We start from the raw sequence: 19,284 nt of genomic DNA, 5'->3' as shown, positions 1-19,284 counted from the left end.
TAACATTATGGAAGTGCTATTGTTGAATCTTCCTTAGGCAATAATCATAGAAAAATAGCAAATTGACTGATAAATGTATGGTAAGCTCTAGAGAAGTATTTATCCATGGTGCATGTTTACCCGTGTAAAAAGCCTATGTCAAAGATTTAGTCAAGTGTCCTTGTCAAAGACAGCATTTCATACTGTGTCTGAGCTGTTCAGTGCTACAAATTTAAAGATGATAATTCCTACAGAATTGCCTGAAATGAGCAATATCAATCTCTTATTTCTTGATTTAATGTATATATGGTGTATGTATGTAGTATCTGTGTATATGCGTGTGTGCCGTATGAGTACATGTGTTATGTACACAGTTTCCCTATATGTGTTTATGTGTGCATGCCGTGGCCAAAGGTTGACGTTGCAGATCCTTCTCTATTGCTCTTCGTCTTGTTTTCTGTGACAGGGTCTCTCACTAAACTTGAAAGTCACTGAACTGCTGATCTGGCTGGTCAGCAAACCCCATGGCTTGCTACTTCTCTACCCTTTCCGAGGGCTGGGATTACAAATACATGCCACTGTGCCAAACTGTAACCAAGGATGCTGGGACTCTGGGCTCATATCTTCATGTACAAAGCACTTTACACCCTGAACCACATCCCCAGCCCAAGTTTATACTATTTTACTATGTATAAATACCGTAAAAGAAGACTATTTATTTTGATTTTTTTCTAATTAAACAACAAACTCGCAGAGAGATTAATGTTTAATATTAATTCTAGGCACCAAGCACATACACACACACACACTCAAAAACACACACACTCTCACACACACACACGCACACACGCACACTCACACACACACACACTCACACACACACACACGAATATTCTTAAAAGAATTCTGTGCATTGTTATATAATTTTAGATATTTGTTTTTAAAGGAAAAAATAATCCAAAGAAATAAAACATTGGCCATGGAGGAATGACTGAGCCGTTAACTGCTACTCTTCCATATGTCTCTAGTTCGTCTCGCAGGACCCATATAAGTCTGCTCACAATTTTCTATAATTCCAGCTCCAAGGAAACTGATTCCCTCTTCTGACCCCTGTCACCATCTGTACACACAATGGCATTCACACACGGAGACATGCGTACACATACACATAAACACAAATCATATAAAGGAATCTTAAAATACATAAATAAAGTAGAAATACTAAACACATTTACAAGTTTGTTTTTTTTTTTACTCTTCCTTCAATGAGCAGTAGGTAGAAGGCCCTTGCTTCTGCAGTTCCTAATTCTGTTATACACATAACAGACCCATTTTAATGTACTAAGTTTCTCAAACAGCCAACTCTCTCCATTCTTTAGTCTATGGTTACTGGATCACCTGTTCATTTGGTGTGCTCTGTTGTCTCTCTACCCCATTAAAATCTACAGTTCATGAGAATAGCAGTGTCTCACACAGTGATATGTTGTCATCACCTGAAGCAGCAACACCCAGCACACCACCCTTAAACACCTCACACAAGTGGACACATATGTCCATGAGATGACTTGCGTGAATACTGCTCACTGAAATGCCTCATGGCATTCCCTTGTCCTGTAGCTGAGAGAACAAAAAGGCTCAGAGCTATATCCTATCCCTAAACTTCTTCTTGATTACTAATCAATTTCTTTTTTGTTTGTTTGTTCTTTAAGGTTTAAAAAAGAAACTTCAATGGTTCTTTGTGATCATAGTACCATGCACCGAATCCCTCTTACCTCCATTCCCTTGTACCTACCGTCTACCCTTGCAACCTCCCCCTACCCAATAGAGAAAAAGAAAACATTGTGGAGGCTGTAGTGTTTCATAGTGTGTCCCACAGTATTCTCTTTTCTCCACAGTTCTTTTCTTGCAAATGTTCATTTTCAATGACTTGTTGGTCTGCTGCAAGGCCTCTGGCTTCTGGTACTCTACCGGAACCTCACTGGGACTCCTCTTGGCTCGCCTTGAGTCATGGAGATCCTATAGTTTTGGATCTATAAAACCAATTCCCTCATGCACTCCAACAGTTCATTGATGGGTAGATGTTGTGGTGTGCCAATTCAAAGCCCTGGATCTGGGCCTGAGAGGTATCCAAGCTGGCCAGCCTGTCAGCTCACCAGCAACCTCCAAAAATGGGGTCAGTTCTACCCCGCTGTCCAGGTGAGGTGCAGGGCCTGCTCTCCTGAGCGCTGCAGTCAGGGAGGGACATGGTCAGTTCTTCCACTCTCTTAATCTCAGTGCCAGCTTTCCTGTTTGCCATTGATGGTGAGGGACAAAGGAGGGGAAGATGGTGTCTCTCCCTGGTCCAAGGCACTGTGCAGCAGACAAGGGGCAGGGCCAGCTCTCCTGTGTTCATATCCTAGGAGCTCACTCATTGGAAACCAAACATCCAAGTGACAGAGGTGAGGGTAGGAAATCTTTGTTTACAGAATTCAGCACTTTTGGATAAGCATTTTTCTCAAATTTCTGTAAAATTAAGTTTTAAAATGACATGTTATTCCCTATTAAAACATAACTTATAAAACAAGAAAGACATGTTGAATCCAATTATTAATTTTAATATTTTAAGTTATATAAAAATCCTTTCCCCCTTTAGAGAGTAATATTTACTTAAGCATCTTTAGCCATATAAAAACTCTTATTATTGATAACTTATTAAGGAAATACTCAAAAGTATAATAGTAATTTACTGGGTTACTTTGACTTTTATAGCCTTGGTACAAAACCTGGCACAACCAGTGATTTGGGTTACTTGTAAGTGACATCACTGGACCTCATGCAGTAGAAATTGTAAAAAAAAGAAAGAGGTCTTTTGTGGGCAAAGACAAAAAGTACTTAGGTTCCAGAAACACAGAGAGAGAGAGAGAGAGAGAGAGAGAGAGAGAGAGAGAGAGAGAGAGAGAGAGAGAGAATACGGAAAAAAGGAAGGAAAAAAGAAAAGAGAATACTCTCTGAACACATTGAACATGAGACATAGTGGATTAGCAGCCTGGTTTGTTCAGAGGGAGCTGGTCTACCCATCCATAGACATTCTGTGTGCTAATTGTAATAAATACACAAGAAACAAGGAATGCTAAAATAGCACATGTGTATTTCACCTTTCTAAAGAAGCAGAAAGTTTAAGTGACCACATATAACTATAACTCTACAGCATTGATCTTCAATCTCTTTTCTACATAATCATCTGTATTACTTTGGCTTACTACTGCTGAGATAAAGCAATTGGGGTGAGGGTATTGGCTTACATACCCTAAGTCACAGTTCATTGAAAGAAGCCAAGACTAGAACTCAAACAGGGCAGTAACCTGGAGATAGGAGCTGATGCAGAGGCCATGGAGGGGTGCTGCTTACTGGCTTGTTCCTCATAGCTTGCTCAGCCTGCTTTCTTATAGAGTCCAGGACCACCAGCCCAGAGTGTTTCTACCCACAATGGGCTGAGCTTTTGCCCATGATCACTGATTAAGAAAATGCCATTGTCTGCCTAAATCCTGATCTTCTGAGGCATTTTCTTTTCTTTTTTCTTTTTTTAATTTTTTATTGGATTTTTTTATTTACATTTCAAATGTTATCCCCTTTCTCCCACCCAACCACCCACCCATTCCCACCTTCCTGTCATGACTTTCCCCTACACTAGGGGTCCAGCCTTGGCAGGACCAAGGGCTTGCCCTCCTTTTGGTGCCCAACAAGGCCATCTTCTGCTACATATGCAGTTGGAGCCATGGGTCTGTCCATGTGTAGTCTTTGGGTAGTGGTTTAGTCCCTAGGAGCTCTGGTTGGTTAGTATTGTTGTTCTTATGAGGTTGCAAACCCCTTCGGCTCCTTCAATCCTTTCTCTAACTCCTCCAGTGGGGACCCCGTTCTCAGTTCAATGGTTGGCTGTGAGCATTCGCTGAGGCATTTTCTTAATTGAGGTTCCCTCCTTTCAGATGACTCTAGCTTAAATCAAGTTAACAAAAACTAGCCAGCATATCATCTATATCTTTTACTTGCTTCAAGCACTTTTCTTCTAAAATAATCATTTTAGTTTTCTGTAATTTTTAAGCACGTTTATTTTCTCATGTGTGTATGCATGTGTGTATATGTGTGTGCACATGTGTCTATGCACATGTGTCTATGCACATGTGTCTATGCACATGTATGTTTCTGTGTATGTGTATATACATGTCACAAGCCCACATGGAGGTCAAAGAACAATTTGTTTAAGGGACTGAATCTCTCTACCATGCTGCTTCTGGTTATTAAACTCAGGTGTCTGGCTTGGCAGCAAGCAAGTTACCCACCAAGCATTGCGCCAGCCTAAGTCTTGTAATAGATTTGCCATTTATCCCATGCTTTTATCCTTGTGAGATTCACAAATTTACAGCAATATTCATCACACAGAATGATGCATTATTATTACACAGTTCTATACATGCATGCCTTGTACATTTATCATGTCCCCATTAACTTCTTCTATCTCCTTTTCATCTCCCTCCGGTCTCCTTCCTGTTCTGTAATAGCCTTCCTTCTACATTTACAATTACACATTTATGTATCTCTTATACAGGGTGAATTAGCCTTTTTACAGTCAAATTAAAATGGAAAGAAAATAATTTATCTTTCAAAAGGATCATTTTCCCAAATATCCCTAGACTATCCAGTGGCACTGCTGGCCATCCACTGTTCCCAGTTTTTCAAGTTCAGTTTCACTGAGGTGCCCTATGACAACCAATGACAAAGGTGCAACAAAAACTCACAAACTTGTCCTGACTTACTCTCTCTGACCACATTCATAGACTTGTGAGAAAACCAGACCCAGTGTACCTGATAATAGTTATACTGACATATCAGGAGAAGTTTTAGTTTTGTCTTCTCTAATTTAAGAGTTTGTAGTATTTATATCATAGGCCACACAGCCTTTAAAGGCTACTTAATTAATCAATTTATCTATAAATGAATTAGATTAATAGTTTTATCCCTAAACATCCTACTATACTTTTTGTAGATAGGTGCTCCTCTGATTGATAAGACTCGGGCTCTTGGTCAATGGTAGAGTGGATGCTTTGCATGAATGCACTCCTGAGTTCAATCTGGGGTAGGGGGTTAATGTATGGCATAATGAACACTGGAAGTAGATTCTTGGATCATATAGGAACAGTTTGAGATTTCCATGGAAGACATGTAATTTTGTCATTGGGTCCCTGAAATCCTTGTATGGAGTCTCTTTGACATTGTATCTATTGATCTCCTTTGACAGGATTCTGTAAGAACACAGAGGAGTGGAGAAGAGTATCCCATTGCTTTTATTGTAGCACACTCTTATTGGCTGTGGCAGTGGCTGAGGGAGCATTGCCGAGATCCAGCTTAGGTAAACTTTATAATATTTCAAGTCTCTAAACATATAGTCCAAATCAGTTTATTTATGTGAACACAGACCTACACACACACACACACACACACACACACACACACACACACACACACACACTCCTCTGTATCTGTGTTTCTGACACAGGCACATACAGATGTTAAGCAATTAGTTTTATCCTCTCTCAACTGAAAAAAATTTGTAACTAGCAGAATGCAGATTTATTATAGTCTAAAAATAAATACATGATAAATATTTGATATAAATAGGTATATAGGGTGTATTTCTGAGTAAATGTTGGAAAAGTTATTATAGAAATTCATGCCCTAGAGACACAACACAACAAAGACAGAACTAAGTGCTGGAAATGGATTGTAAATTTGACTCTGAAGTCCTTAGCCAGAAAAAGCAAAGAGACAAATTCAACTACAAGAGTCACAATGCCCCAAAAATAAAAACAAGAGATATTTCCTAAATTCTTCAACACATGAGTAAGTTCTACCACAGAACCATATAGGAATGCTGTGTGCTATAGAAAAAATCATTTAATATGGCTGTACAAGAAATGCAACCAACAGCTTATAAAAACATAAAAGTCAATTATAAAATGTCAAAAGCAATGCAGTCAGGCATGCAGGTCCCTAGGAGCTTGATTTGATGAATGTTTTATCAACTTCTTTTTACAGTCCAAATGTATGTAAAAAAAAGTCTTGAAAGAACAGCCCAGGGAATAACCACATCATCCTTAAACAAATATGTTTGTCACCTTAATTGCTTCATGTATTTATCTTTTCTGAAGCTGGCTTCAAGATCATGCTCTAAGTCTAGACATATGCTCTCCAGTATATGCTGAAAATGTTGTCTTGTGCGCTGAGGTTTACAGTAATGAAGTTCCCGAGAAGGAACAGTGGAAATAACCACCACAAAGCTGTAACATTTGAAGAAAGGCAAGCAGAACCCTAGAGTCTCATTCTCCAGGAACTACTTGACCCTGACCACAGGAAGACAATTTACATTTCTTGGCAGTCAGCTGAGAAGTCTTGACCACACAGACAACCCCAAATAAACATTTCCTTCCTTTCTCTCACTTCATGCAGAGGGAGATATTCTACAATATTGGGAAAACAGAGCTAAGACTAGTGATGACATTTGACCAAGATATGTCAAGGTTACATTGTGAAATTAATTACACTTAACTCTTCTCTACCCATGTAGGTAGATTACGTATAAACTTTTGCAGCTCGATCTGAGGCATTCCTTCTAAGAGGCCAATCAAACAGTATACCCTCTGAAATGAAAGCATTTAAAGTTAGTAGCCCCACCAAACCATCAGTGAACATATTATAAGGGGTCAAAGATAAAAAAGGGCAAGTTTTGTTTTGTTTTGTTTCATTTTATCTTAGAAACATATAATTTCCAGTAAAGCCTTTGTTCCTTGCCATCTGTCATTGTGGTGGCTTAAGTGAGAATGGTCCCCATGGGATGATATATTTCAACACTTAGCCCCCAGTTGGTGGAGCTGTTTGGGAAGGATTAAGAGGTGTGGCCTTGTTGGAGGAGGTGTGTCTCTGCTGGTAGTGTTTGAGTTTCCAAAAGCCCAGACTACTCCCATTTGTCTTATGTTTGGGTCTCATCATATAAATTCTTGGCTACTGCCCTAGGACAAATCCTGTCATGATGATCTTGGCCTCTAATGCTCTGAAACTGTAAGTCCAATCAACTCTTCTGTAGGTAGCTTCTCTCTTAATGTCTTATCACATCAATAGAGAAGTAGCTAAGATAGTGGTGTATATAGAATGGGAAAAGACATTTCCTAATTGCCCTTCCTGTTGAACAGCCAGTCACAAGTGTGAGTTCAGTCTCAGTAGCAGAGGTAATGGCAGGAAGGTAGACTCATGCAATGTCCAGATGGCACTAGACCCAACACAAGGCAAGGCTGTGTTTTAGAGGATGTTGTAGAGTCATCCAGAAGAAAATCTAGGCTCCAGTGTCAGCCTCTCACTTCTGCAGTTCTGCTCACCAAAGCTGCCCTTCAAGCCTTGTCCATCTACCATAGTTTCAACAGTCACATCTTGCTCAGAGGCAAAAGGATTTTTAAAATCCTGCCTTATAACATGATCATTATGGTCAGTCTTCCTTCCTGCTTGTTTGCCCTACACTAAAATAATCTCAGCCTGGCACATATGTAGATGAACAGCTCCTGGGAGCACAAAGACACTGACCATCCAATGACAAGTGAAAGCTTCCCTTGCAAGTCATTTAGCCAGAGACTTTAGAGATGTAGAGGAATAAGGACCAAGGAATTGGAAGAAGCTAGCTTTTGAACTGTTTTTCCAATTTATGAGGAAATAACTAATCATAAAACACTGAATAATGATGAAAAATGAAATGTCAAGTTTCAAAAGAGGAGAAATTACTGTGCCGTATCCCAAAGGGTGAGGACAGAAATGGCCCTGTAGGACTTGCCACACACAGATAGCATATGCATCCATTCACCCTCACACACATACCCAAAACGTTTCTCAGAACAGGTATCTCAGCTTTTAATAAAGTCAAATTTTAACTTTTCATCATGGGTTACGGTTTGGTTCCATAAAGATTTACTTAGCCTGTATTTATGCTGATTTTCTTCATATATTTTCCTTACAAACATTTTGTAGATTTACTTTCATAACTATGATTCATTTAGATTCTTCCATGCAATACAAGGCTTCATTTAAGTCCTCCTGCCCCATTTGTGGATATGCATATCTAATTGTTTTAACAACATTTACTGAGAAGATTAGCTTCCCCTTTATTTATCAAAAAATTCAATCGCTTATATTTGTATGAATTTATTTCCATAATTTCTGTTAGTTTCTGTTGACCTGCGTATCTCTCCCTTAAGCTAAATTCTGCACTGTCATCCTTACTCTGCTTAATGAATCTTACACTTGTGTCCAGTGAAGTTTCTAAGTTTTAGAATTTGAACAGAACTGTTCATCTCATCTGGTTGTAGTGGTATTCACCTTTAATCTCATTACTCAAGAGGAAAAGGCATAAAGACCTCTGTGAATTTGGGGCCAGCCTCCTCTACAAAGTGAGACCCTACAAACTGTAGAATCAACTGGTGAATACTGATGAAAGTCCATCCACAGATTTTAATTGAAATTGTATGACATAATGTATAATGTGCAGAGACTGCACACTGTGCTGGTTCTTCTGACTCATGGTCATCTCTGGCCATTTATTTCTTCATACTTTACTTTCTTCATTAACACTTAGTTGCTTTTATATTTAACACATGTTTTATTAGACGCATGCTTAGGCACTCTGGAGCACTAATAATTATTTTCAAAAATAATGATTTTGTATTATTTTTGCTAGTATTTAGAAACATTTTTGTTTTGATCGTTATATTAGTTTTCTATGCCACAAGTCTTGTTTGGATTTCCTTACACTGAAAATACAAAGAGAGATTGCTTCCCCACCCCACCCCCCATCCCCAACTCCTTTCTTTCTTTCTTTTTTAAATTAGATATTTTATTTATTTACATTTCAAATGTTGTCCCCTTTCCTGGTTTCCTCTCTACAAACCCCCTACCTATTCCCCCTTACCCTGCTTCTATGAAAGTGCTCCCCCACCCACCTCCCACTCCCACATCACCGCCCTACAGGATCAAGGGCCTCCCCTCCCATTGATGCCAGATAAGGCCCCTTCAGCTCCTTCAGTCTTTCCCCTAACTCCTCCATTGGGGTCCCTGTGATCAGTCTCAATGGTTGGCTTCAAGCATCTGCATCTGTATTTGTCATCCTCTGGCAGAGCCTCTCAGGAGACATCCATATCAGGCTCCTGTCAGCAAGCAACAGTGACTGGGTTTGGTGTCTGCATGTGGGATGGATCCCCAGGTGGGGCAGCCACATCCTTTCATTGAATAATGAAACATCTTACTTATGTGAAGAGAAGGAGGCAGAAAGCTGTTTTTAATCTCAGTTATAATGAACATGAATTAATGTGCTTTATAAAGAAAGCGAAATTATATTTTGAACTCCAAAAAGTAAATTGTGCCCAGGAAAATGTGCTTGAGTTGCAAGATGCTGGATAAAATTCAAAACTCATTTCATTACATATTTTAATACTCTAACCAATCACATAATTTAAGAGTTTATGAATAATGCATGATAAAGTTTGTATTACATCCTGATTTTATGAACATCACCAAGGTCTTCAATTTGTTTTATAATTAAAATACTGAAGATGGTTTTTGTGTATTTTGTGACGCCAAGATGCAAAATCCACTCATTTAAAAACAATTTTAGGAACAAAAGAAATCCATTGCTTTGATATTTCAAAATAAAAAAATAATACTTCATTATCAGAAAAGCTTGAGAGACTAAACGAATTTCTGATTTTTACTTGAAAAAGTATCTGACTGTATACTACTCATTAATTTTTACAATAATTAGACTTTAAGTTCTCTGAAATTAATGGTCCCCAGCCTATCAAAGCCAGAACTAAAATTTAATAGTGAGTCACTTTATTTTTCAGAATGATAAAGAAAACAAGGGTCCAGATTTTCCATTTTAATACCACTTTGATATTTTCAGTGTTATATGTAATTTGGAAAGGCAAGATTTATATATTTAGTAAGATTTGTGTTTGTGTGCACTTGCATGCGTAAGAACACTTAAAGGAAATGGGGCAATAAATTTGAGAGAGAGAGAAAGGACATACGTAAGAGGACTTCAGAGAGGGAAGAAAATGGGGAAAATGATATAGTTGTATTTTAATTTCAAAATATGTAATAAAATATAATTTCTCCTCACCAATTGCACTTACTCAGCTTTTTCAATGATCAGTAAATATTAGTTCACAACCATCCTAAAAGGCAACACCTGTGAAAGACCCCCGGAGCGGGGAGACCCTCACTCAAGTCTCAGGATGATGCGACCCCCCCCCCAAGAACTCACGTGAGAATGTCCTTGCTGTAATGAACATGAGGTTTATTGAAAGGAACCAGTGCACTGGGGTCGAGACTCGTATCCCACGCAGGGGCAGTGGAGTTCGACCCCGAGAGGCTGAGAGAAAGGGTATTTAAAGGGAGAAACCACAACCCGAGGGGGCAGGGATGGCGTCCTTGGAAAGTGTCGAGAATACCAGTAAATCACAAGGAGGAGCTTCCTGTTTCTCAAGATTATTCTCTAAGATTTTAATCTAACTTTATGGTCAGCTAGTACAGGTAGAGGGCAGGGTCGGGAATTTGAGGTATTTAGGGCTTTTTTAAACTTCTGACTTCTTAGCTGCATTTTTTATTCTTTCACCTGGAGCATGGAGGCTGATATTAACTTTATTTGTTTTGATAAAATTTAAAATTTTGCAAGTAAATTTCTGTAACTGTAATTTTCTATCTTGCCATATATTATTGATGGTAGATGTTTTGGCCTAATGTTTCATCTTAAGTATAACATGATCAATAATATATTTTCCCTTCCCAAATGACTTCTAACTTAACTTTCAGAAATACCACAATTGAAAGGAACTTGAGTCACCAACACATGACTCGTTATGTGAAAAAATTTGTCCTGGGAAAGCTTTGGTTTGGGGAAAACAATGTACCAATTCCATTAACTAGATATTCTTCTCGAAATTTATTACTTTTTATGTCAACTTAAGAAGTTTTTACAAAAATTTCAGCTCTTTTCATGTATCTTGGGAAAATGTGGATGAGTTGGTGTAATTTAATTTTTCGGCAATATATAGGAGCCAAGAGATTTGAAGTAAAGAGAACGCCAAAGCTCTCATATGGGAAATTTGAGATATTTGGAGGAACATTAGGAAGTAGAATTTTGAAGTTGCTTTATTGGTGGTTTTTGTAGTTCCTTTATCTAAATCTCAGGCAACTGCTTTACTTTTTAGACTGGAAAATATGTAAGACATTGTGCCAACCAATCTGCTTGATTAAATCAGATACCCCCAAAGCCAATCTCACAAGATTCCTGTGGAAATTGCTGTCACTCCACTCACATGCTATTTTCCTTTGCTTCTTCAAAAACTAACAATAATAATACCACATTTTTAGAGCCTTTAGGGGACTCAGCAAATAGCATCCATTTTCTGTGGCTGCAATCTAAAGCAAATGCATTAAGAAGAAAATGCTAAGGCAAATGGGAACCAAAATCCCACCATCATTGCTTACAAATCTCACGTTGAAAGGCATGGTCCACACTTAGGGGTCTTAAAGACCAAGAACTGTCTTTCTTGTCAGGGACAGGTACCCACGTTCAGAGAGCCTTTTCAGAGTGTCAATCTAATTAAATCATCATTGGCGAGGAGCAGTGTTAATCTAATAGTGGATGGTGTGGAGGGTTCTTCCTAAAGAAAGTAAGCTTAGGGTTAGGGATCAAGCTGTGCATCCATCATTATATCCTCTAAGTTTAAAGACTAGATCATTGATGTAGATCACCTATCAAATACTAACATATCTGCCCATTGTGATCCCTTTTTCATGACATCGGTGTGAACTATGAATCACCAAAGAGCACATGCCTGGCTGGACTCAGTAGCATAGCAACTTCCATTGATAAACTTGAAATTCATGATCCTAACATTCTGCTCGCTCCCACCCCCACCACTGTTCTCACACCAAGTGGATCAGTGTCTTCTGTTGGAGTGATGTTTTGTACACTCTGTGAAGACATGTGTCTGTCCTTCCTTGCCTGCCTAAGGGACCTTCTGACTGGTTAAAATAAAAGGCCTACAGATAAATATTAAAAGGCAGAATAGTAAGATGAGACATCCAGCAGAGAGTAAATCGGAGGAAGAATCAGAGGTCAGAGATTTGACACCTTGACTTGGAGGAAAGCGGAGATGTGAAACTGAGGAGAGGGAACCAGCCACATGACGGACCATAGAATCATACAAGAGGGTTTACAGGTTAGGAGCTAGCTGGAGAGCAAGCCTAAGCCAAGGCCAAAAACATTGTAAAGAAATATAGCCTCCTTGTCATTATTGGGGATGTGGGATAGGCATAGTAAGGCTCAGAGTTACAGTTTTCACTATTGATATTAAACTGTACTGTTTACGATTAAGAAATATTACACCTTGAGCATGAGATTATATTGTACCATACTTAATCAACTGTAGCTATTGGTGTGCTCCAGAGAGAAGTTCCTTAGTCTGAAAAACATACCAGCCTTTAGTTGATTAAAGTTAAGGTTGTACAGTCTCTAAGACTCTTCCCCCATCCCTGGGTAGGTAGCCTCCATAGTACTAGGGCTATTATGCTGGGGCGAGAACACTGTGCTCTTACACCTTCAACACCAGCAATAAAATACTGTGTTGTTCACCCTAACTGTTTAAGTCTCCTTTGTTTATCACACAAACCTTTTATTTCCATGTAAAGTAGATCCCCTATCATATTCTTATGCTTTCTACTGTTTTTCTGAATTTTCATACTCTCATCTGCCCTCTGACATTTATTATAAATGTCATTATGTTTTGCTATTTTATTTTATCTTATCTTATTTTATTTTGGCATTGGAAATGGAAGAGACTCATATAGCCCAGTCGCATAAGCCCCTACGCCACAGACCCAGTTTAAGTTGTTCCTTGCCTGGGTTTCTTTTCTGATTCTTATGATAATGTGCTCGATAATATGCTCTGAGACTGTCTAAGCTCCCAGGGGAGAAAGAGACCATTTAAGCTCACATTTCCAGGTTACTGTCCATCACAATAAGGGAGTCACAACAGCAGGGGCTTGAGATCACAACCAGAATGAGACAGGACCAGGGACAAAGAGCAGTAACTTCATGCATGCCAGTACTCTCAGTGCAGTGTCTCAGGCCTAGGGAATGATGCCTCCTGAAGTGCCAGATCTTCCAACCACAATTAACACAATCCAAACAATCTCCAGAGGCATGCCTGGAAGCCTGATTTAGACAACCTTGTCCGGACAATCCTTAATTCAGGTTCTATGTTCAGGTGGCTGTAGATTGTGTCAACTTGATAATTTGCAACAACCATCTCAGCCCTCTGGGAAATATTCATCAATGCTCCAGTTCGCTGCCTACTAGAATGTCTGTTTGTAGAAAAACTCTACGGACCTGTGTTTTCTGTTGGTTGGTTGGTTGATTGGTTGGTCAACTGATTGATTAAATTTTGTTATTTTATTTTATTTTGACATATTAGCAATATGTAGCCCAGACTAACCTTGGAATGATACTTCTCAGACTGCCCACGAATCTGATCTTATTGCTTCAGGTTTCTAACTGCTGGAACTTAAGAGATGAGCCTCATATGATAAACACTAATTTAAATGCAAATTCAGTGTACATCTATCGCTTAAGCTATTTTTCTATTCCCTCAACTATTATTCAAAGCTCTCTTTGTAGATCAAGGGACTTCAGTTCTGGGACAGTAAGCCCCCAAGTTCCTAAGCTGTAAATGACAAGTGTCATGAGTTAGTTTTCAGTCAGCTAGAACTCAGATGCACCCTTGATTCTTGTGTAATCTGTAGCCTCAGCTTTTGTTAAGACCAAAACTAATCATCCAATGAGATAATGTATCCAGAAGGTTTAGCCTGATTGTGAAGTACTGTTTTTAGTAATGCTGGCTACTCTCTAGCTTTCTAATGAGTGCTCAGTTAATGCCTTAATGGAAAAAAGGAGGACAGGATAAGGGGTGGTTTCACCACCAAGGATCTTATTTATTTGTATTTATTTTATATGTACAAGCACTTACTTCTTTGAGAACCATGTGTATGTAGGAGCCCATGGAGACTAGAGGAGAGCATACATCTACCTGGAACTGGAGTTACAGGTGTTCGTGAGCTACTATGTGAGTACTAGGACCTGAACCCATGTCCTCTACAAGGGCAACGAATGCTCTGAACCACTGAGCCAGCATCAAGGATTTTCATTCTTTCATGCCCTCACAGAGTAGCCATGTAGCTCTCAAAGTAGGATATGAAGATTCCTAAGACAAATCTCTTTTCATAATAGTATGAAATGTATTTTATTTTTACCACTGTCATTCTCCCATCAGTATATAAGGGAGTGTTCCAAGGGCTTTGTGGCACTGACACTGCATCAAATCAAAAGGACAGATTAGAGAACACAAGTCTTCCATTATCATAGATAATTAAATGTATGAATAATTCCATTATTTTTGAATATTATACCATATTCTTACCTTTTATGAAACATATAATTTGCATGATCACAATTGGCTAATAATCATCATTTTAGTGAATTGATTTATAATTTTAAAATGTGGAATTTCAGTATCCAAAACTATGAGCCCTATAGCACATAAGCCAAAGTCTTTAGTGCCTTGAAATGTAAGGAAATGGTGAGGGTAAACTATTTTAGGATCATTGATGTAACTGACTCCCTGGGTTTTGTTAGTACCAGGGGATAGGCAAACACTGATACAGAATACTATGAGTTGAACTACACTGGAAGACAGTTAGATTTGTGTCCCTGACATGATCCATCATTCTCACATTTCCTAAATTTACCTTCTAAGAAAGAACCATAGTGAATTTAATGAAGTGTTATGTATACAGAATAAGTACAACTCATAGAATCATGAGATTCACACTGGCAACAATTAAGAGATTCTCTGGTATAATGCTATGACCCTACCCAGGATTCCACTGAGCCTTTGATTATGACGATGATGATGACGGCAATGATGATGGAAAGGCTTTTTGGAAATTTATATACCTAAGTAATTAAATGCACTTTGAGGTATGTTAGATATGTTAGATATGTTAGGTATGTTAATATGTTAGATAATTCATGCATTACATTTTGCCCATGTAGAAACTGAAATGCAATAAACTTAAACTTTTAACTAATAGCACATTTATTAAAATCTGTCTAACCTGCTTTGGAGCCCCAACCTCTCTATGACAGGAATCAAAGTCTTCACCCAGCCTGGCCGTCTAGGGTGTCATACCGCTACCCCAGGTTAACTCTGTTGACAATGTTCTTAATGGCTATTCTAAATATTAGCAATCAGGTTCAGCTTCTTAAGACCCAAATACATGCTATACACTTTACTTCAGGCATAAATCTACAAAACATTGATCTCATAAGTTATGATCTATAGAACAAATCATCTCTCTGTTTGTGTTAATATTTTGCATTAAGTGACTAACTGCCCACTGTGTTATGCAAGATTAGGTTAAAACAGTAAGTAATATATAATGCTTTGCAATTTATTTTCTTCATAGATTTGGACCTGCCTCACAGGAAATTTCTAGGGCTGATGTCATCTTAGAGTTTTACTGGCTCCAAAGGATTCACTTCCAATTAACGCTGCTAGGTCTCCCCAAGATTGCCTTAGCTTTCTAGAGTTACTAAAGGGTCTCCTCTATCTGGCACAGTAAATGACCCAAGGTAAAAGCTGCTTTATTATATTTTATGACTCAGTTTTAGAAGTCATATCCTCTTATCTCGGCATTTTTCCCATGGGCTATAAAGATCAGACCTCTATTCAATGTGCACATGTGTAAGTCTGGACATGAAAAGGATCACTGAGCTCATGTTGGAGGTGGCTAGTACAGTGTACTTTGGTACTCAGAAAATGTCAGTTCTGGCTGAAGTTCAAGGAACAATCAATTCTCGCTTTTCAACTTGATCTTTTTCTTACTTCAGATACTTTTCTTCCTCTTCTCCATTCATGTCTTCCTCCTACTCCCCAACCCAACATCTTTTTTAAAATTAATTCTATTTTCAGGATCCAACTATTTTTACTATTGAAATATATATATTATAAATTCTTTGAGAATCCCATGCATGCCTACAATATATTTTGATCATATTCAGCCTCCTAACCTCCCTTAACTTCTTCCAGATCCACCTCCCACCTTCCACCCCCTCCCATCCTCAAGCCTTCTCTTTTCTTAACCCTTACTATGCTGCTCCTGAATCCAGGAATGCAGAGCCAACCACAGAAGCATGCTGCTCTCTAGGTGACACCATTAAAGAAAACAAATCCTCCCTATCTCGAGGTATCAATAACTTCTCAGCAGGAGGCATGGCCTGGTGAGCCCCTCTCCTCCTTGCCTAACTGTTGACCAGCATAATCTTATGTCAGCATTTTGGAGGCAGCCATAGCTGCTATGAGCTCACTAGTAGAGCAACCCTGATAGGGTTTACCCGCCTATTGCTCCTGTAGGCCAATGACTGCCTTCACCATCTTTCCTCCGTCTATTCCATAATGGTTCCCGAGCCTTGGGATAAGGGATTTCATTTGCTTAGCCTATGTCTCACCATCAAAGTGTCCATAGAACATTTGTTTGTCTTGCTTTTGTTTGTTTTAATTGAGATTTGTTGAGGAATTATAAGAAATGAAGCCATAGAGAAAAAAAGCTTGGATTTAGAAACACATGAGCCTAGACTTTGAGTTGTTCAGGTTAATTTTCTATAAAATGGGATCATTTTTACTCACACACTTGGGGCAGACTCAAATGAGTCATTCTCGTATGAAAACTGTTGAAGAAATGTTCTTCCTATATACTGTGTAATGGTTTGTATATGACTGGCCAAGGGATTGGCACTATTTGGAGGTGTGGTCTTGTTGGAGTGGGTATGTCACAGTGGGCATGGGCTTTAAGACCCTCATCCTAGCTGCCTAGAAGCCAGTATTCTGCTAGCAACCTCCAGATGAAGATGTAGAGCTCTCAGCTTCTTCTGTCTGGATGCTGCCATGCTCCCACCTTGATGATAATGGACTGACCTTTGAACCTGTGAGCCAGCCCCAATTAAATGTTGTCCTTTATAAGACTTGCTTTGGTCATGGTGTCTGTTCACAGCAGTAAAAGCCTAACTAAAACATCCTGCTACTCAAAATCAAATTATTTTTGTGTAGTTCCCACCAAAAGCGAAACTAATTAGATTAAGTTCATTTGCAGAAAGTTTACTCCCTTCTGCCTAGACGTTTATTTTTGTTTGTTTTAATGTTAATTTAAATATAATTTCGAACTTTTCTCTCACCTTTCCTCCCTCCAGTCTTTATTATGTTCCCACCCCTCCCTCTCAAATCCATTGCCTTTTTCTCCCTGAATATTATTGTTATATATATATATATATATATATTATATATGAATAAATGTGTAAACACAACCTACTCGTTCAGTATCGTGCTGCTTGAATATGTACGTTTTGAACGCTGAGCACTTGGTATCGGATAGCCAGTTAGGGAGTTCGTCCCCGAGAGAGGCCAGTTCCCCCATCTCAGCAGTCATCAGTTGCCGGTAGCTCTGAGATTTCTTTCCAGGGCCAGCGAATCTATTGATGCTGTCATTGTTCTAGTGTTTTATAGGCAGTTATATTGAGGCGTCATAGAGGTAGTTTCCTTCGTTTCTAGGAGACACAATCTTACAGGTTTCTTACTCCTCTGGAGTTACGTTGTAGATGTATTCACTGCGTCTGGGCACCCAACAATTGCTTTATCTCCATAGTCTGACAAGTTGTAGTTTTGCGTAATAATGTCCGTCTGATTCAAAGAAAAGTTTATTTGATGAGATATACTTGTGGGTATAAGGATTGAGTTAAGAGTGATATTATGCTACACTCACAGATCAGAGAGGCTTCCTCTGCTAGCAGATGGGAGTGGGCGCAGGGTGCAGAGCCGATGCTGGCTGTGGAACCAGACATTATGCTGAGAGAGAAGATCAATCACAAGTCTCCGTACAGTCCCTTCCTTGGAGATCAGGGAACCCTGTGTAGAATGTGTTGGTGGTCTATAGGAGCCAGAAGGGCTGGAAGATATCGGAAGAACGTGGCCTACTGGATCAACTAAGCCAGGATCATGGACTCACAGAGACTGAGGCTGCATGGGTCTGTACCGGGCCCTCTACATATATGTTATGGTTGTCACCCTGATGCTTTTCTGGGACTCCTAACAGTGAAAGTGGGTGTATCTCTGACTCTTTGCCTGTCCTTGAGATGCTTTTCCTCGTGTTGGGTTGCCTTGTCCAGCCTTCATAGGAGGGCTTTTATCTTGTGTTTTGTATCTTGTTTTGTCCTGCTTGGCTGGTATCTCTTGGTTTTCTGAACTAAACAGAGAGGGAGTGGATTTGGTTGATAGAGAGGTTTGAGGGGGAGATAGGAGGAATGGAGGGAGGGGATGATTGTGGTCAGAATGTAATGATATATATATATATCCAGTAAGTTACATGGTTTTCCTCCTGTCGAAGGAAAGGTAAATATAGTTGGAAAGTTGTTGGTTGTCAGCAAGACATGTATGCCACTAAGTGCTCCTTTAGGGATGCATTGCTATATTGGTCATAGGTGTCACAGCTAGGAAGGGATTACCTTCCTCCGTTGGCAGCTTTCCTAGAACCTTCTGGTACCATGAAAGTGTCTGGTATCCCAGGGAGCATGTTTCCAAGTCAGATCCAGATCAAATCTTCCAAGTCCTTTGTTCTACATGTTGGTACCTTTGAACGAATTTTAAACAAATTTTACCATTACTTTTTTACTCATGGTTTTCACAATGCAGTCAGAAATAATCCTCAGTATTTTGATTTTATAATATTGCATAAGAGAGTAACACTCTCTCCTTTTTCTTGATAGTCAATGTATGAATGTTATGCTACAAGATAGAGTGTATGTTTTCCTTTATGTGTCTTGCTACAGAAGAGGATAGTGCATTCCTGTTCTACCAATGGAAGTCATTTTCAGTTAATGTGAGCACTGACAGAAAATTGCACTGAAAAAATTAAAAGAAAAAAAAACCAGTCCATTTCAGTGCGTACCTGTTCATCTGAACAATGGGCTTTATACGTTGCTGTTATGAGGATCAATTAGTTATTACTAGGATGGGTTCTGAATGCAGTGTCAAATGGACTTCCAAAAACGAATTGCTAGCTTTTGAAGTTAGCATATGCATAAACAAACCTTTATACCGTTTCTGCTCTATCTGTCATGGG

The 19,284-nt window shown here is 39.1% G+C and overlaps 1 protein-coding gene and 1 long non-coding RNA gene across 12 annotated transcripts in view; one reads left to right on the top strand and one right to left on the bottom strand.

Annotated features, from left to right (window-relative positions):
- The window catches only part of Magi2 (membrane associated guanylate kinase, WW and PDZ domain containing 2), a 1,487,762-nt gene that overhangs the window by 665,734 nt on the left and 802,744 nt on the right, over positions 1–19,284 (top strand).
- On the bottom strand, positions 737–17,709 carry LOC134486553 (uncharacterized). Its single transcript, XR_015685904.1, has 2 exons — positions 17,479–17,709; positions 737–2,481 (listed from the first exon to the last, which is right to left on the bottom strand). It is a non-coding gene; the product is annotated as an uncharacterized LOC134486553 (long non-coding RNA).

This window comes from Rattus norvegicus, chromosome 4 (assembly GCF_021556685.1).
Source record: "Rattus norvegicus strain SHRSP/BbbUtx chromosome 4, alternate assembly SHRSP_T2T, whole genome shotgun sequence".
Lineage (NCBI taxonomy): Eukaryota > Metazoa > Chordata > Mammalia > Rodentia > Muridae > Rattus > Rattus norvegicus.
Note: the sequence above shows the minus strand (reverse complement) of the source record. Positions and strands in the feature narration are given on the sequence as shown.